We start from the raw sequence: 3,396 nt of genomic DNA, 5'->3' as shown, positions 1-3,396 counted from the left end.
CGATGCACTGCAACGAAGAGTAGCCCCTGCTCGCCGCAACTAGAGAAAGCCCGCGCCCAGCAAGGAAGACCCAACACAGCCAAAAATAAATAGATAAATAAATTTAAAAAAATTAGCTCACAGGTACATAGCCCTGACTCTGCATGAGGTCTAAGCTTTAATCCATTTAAAGCCATCTAAATTTGAATCCACTTAATCCTCGCCAAAAAAACCCATATGAGATACATTTATTATTCCTGTTTTACAGAAAGGAACTGGAGATACAATTAGGTCAAGTTACATCTTAAAGGACACACATTAAAGAGAGTAGCAAAGCCAGATTTCAAGGCCAGGCAAGCTGCCCCAATCTGTTCTTCTATTAGCAAATGTCCCCCCGCTCCCCGCCCCAAACTGTCCTAAAACAATGGGGTTGGTACAGTCAAAAGGGAAGGCTATTCCAGCTCCCCAACTTCCTCCCCATCCTGTGGAGTGCATGGAGTCCGATAAGCATCTCATGACCATTGCTTCTTCTGTTTTTTTTTTAAATTACAGTTGATATATAATAGTTTTAAGTGTACCACATAGCGATCCAATATTTTTACAGGTTATACTCCATTTAAAGTTATTACTAGATAATAGCTATATTTCCCTGTGCTGTACATCCTTGTTGCTTATCTATTTTATACATAATAGTTTGTTTCTCTTAATCCCTGTGCTGTACATCCTTGTTGCTTATCTATTTTATGCATAATAGTTTGTTTCTCTTAATCCCATACTCCTATCTTGCCCCTCCCCCTTCCCTCTCCCCACTGGTAACCACTAGCTTGTTCTCTGTATCTGTGAGTCTGTTTCTGTTTTGTTACATACATTCATTTGTTTTATTTTTTTAGATTCCACATACAAGTGATAACATACAGTATTTGTCTTTCTCTATCTGCCTGATTTCACTTAGCATAATACTCTCTAGGTCCATCCATGGTGTTGAAAATAGCACAATTTCATTCTTTGTTATGGCTGAGTAGTATTCATTGTGTGTGTGTGTGTGTGTGTGTGTGTGTGTGTGTGTGTATACCACATTTAATTTATCCACTCATCTGTTGATGGACGCAGGTTGTTTCCACGTCTTGGCTATTATAAATAATGCTGCTATGAACATTGCGGTGCATGTATCTTTTCAAATTAGTGTTTTCATTTTTTTCTGGATATATACCCAGGAGTGGAACTGCTGGATCATATGGTAGTTCTATTTTTAGTTTTTGGAGGAACCTCCATATTGTTTTCTATAGTGGCTACACCAATCTACATTCCCACCAACAGTGCACAAGGGTTCCCTTTTCTCCACACCCTCTCCAGCATTTATTGTTTGTAGATTTTTTGATGATGGCCATTCTGACCTGTATGAGGTGATACCTTATTGTAGTTTTTTTTTTTGTTAACATCTTTATTGGAGTATAATTGCTTTACAATGGTGTGTTAGTTTCTGCTTTATAACAAAGTGAATCAGTTATACATATACATTTGTTCCCATGTCTCTTCCCTCTTGCATCTCCCTCCCTCCCACCCTCCCTATCCCACCCCTCTAGGTGGTCCTTATTTGCATTTCTCAAAGGAAACTGTTGTCCAAATGAAGACAACGTACTGAATGGGAGAAAATATTTGCAAATGATATGACCGATAAGGGGTTAATATTCAGGATATATAAACAGCTCATACAACTCAATAATAATAATAAAAAGATGGATTAAAAATGCACAGAAGGTCTGAACAGACAGAAGATCTTCCTTTTCCAAGGCAGACGCAGAGATGGCCAACAGGCACATGGAAAGACAGTTGCTTCTTCATGCCACAGGATGTCACCACTGAAAACCTGTTTTCTGCAACACAGTGAGAAAGTGCCAGTCCACTCGGCTGTGATTCTTTGCTCATTCTGAAGGGGCTCGAGCCCCTGTGGCCCTGTGAGGAAGGGCGACCTCCTTCCCCCAGAGCCAAACTCAGCCAGGAGCACCCCACGCTTAGCTGTATCTCTCAGCTCTTCCACGTAGGGTGTCACGTTCCAGCTGGGGCTGGATCAGGCTCTGCCTCTGTCCCAGAACCAATGTCCTCCTGTCCTATCTGGAGCGGATCACCTCAAAACATAAAGCTAAGATTACACCAATTTCTCTAGACACCATCACTCACAGCCTCTTGCTGAAGGACTTAAAAAAAAAATCTCCTGGGGAGCCCCTGCTGTTGACAACTTGGAGAGCTGTTTACCTGGTGGAATTGACTGACATTAGTATTTAAGTAGATGTGTGTGGGCTGATGGGGGTAGAGAGGAGGAGGGCAGGGAGCCCAGGAGCCCAGGATGATGTTAGGTCTGTGTGATTTGATGGATGGGGGGATAACAGTGGAGGATTATTTCTGCTTTTCAGTCGGTTCCACCTAAGCCCACCCTGGACAGTGGTCAGGGCTTTCCTTGCAGATCTCCTGCAGTCCCCTGGCTGTTCAGAGCTTCACCCAGTGGGGCTGAGAATGCACCAGTTCGGAGGGGGCACCCAATGCCTGTCCATAGGAGGGCGTTGGGTGAGGGAACCTCTGGGCCCAGAGAGCATCACTCCAGCTGCCTGATTTTGGGGTGCCATGTTGGCCACCAGGGACCAGTGATTGTTGTCTAGAGGGAGACCCCTGGGTCCTGACACATGGGTCCTGTCCACACAGCTCTCTACTCCTGGCCTCCCGGAGGCCTCAGTTTCTATGTCTGTGCTTCCTCATCTCTCCTTATCTCCAATCCATGAGCAGAGCAGGGATTGAGGAGAAAGATATCACAGTAATAAGTCATAATGCTATTTTGCCACATACGGAAGTGGGGGTGGGTGGGAAGAGTAGGTCTTGGGGAACATTCATTTGGGACTTGTTGTATCTTACATGAAAGGTTATCTCAAGGTTCATGAAGATTCTAGTCACAGATGGTAATACATTACATAGCTCATGTGCATATATATTATATATATGTTTTATATATAGTATATATATATATATATACACACACACATACAGGTGTATGTAATTTATTTTTGATTCAAAAAGTTTTTTAAAAGTGCATTGAAAGTCTCACTGCCACTCAGCCTTTGTCCCCCAGTTCTCCACCCAACCCCACCCCCATAGCTAATATCCACTTCTACAAGTTTCTTACATAGGCTTCCAGTATATTTTATGCCAATATAAGCAAATACAAATATACCCTTGGGTCTCCTCTCTTTTTCACAAGAGTTATTATGAACACTATTCTGCACTTTGCTCTTTCACTTCACAGTATATTCTGGGGATCTTCTATCAGGGCAATGGAAACATATCCCAGTACAAGAAAACCCTGTGCTACTGGGACGTCTTCACTGCTGGGGACTCAGAGGAAATAGTGGGGACTCGCACTGCCTTTCA

The sequence above is a fragment of the Globicephala melas genome, chromosome 17 (genome assembly GCF_963455315.2).
Source record: "Globicephala melas chromosome 17, mGloMel1.2, whole genome shotgun sequence".
Taxonomy (NCBI): domain Eukaryota; kingdom Metazoa; phylum Chordata; class Mammalia; order Artiodactyla; family Delphinidae; genus Globicephala; species Globicephala melas.
This window is presented reverse-complemented; position numbering follows the sequence as displayed.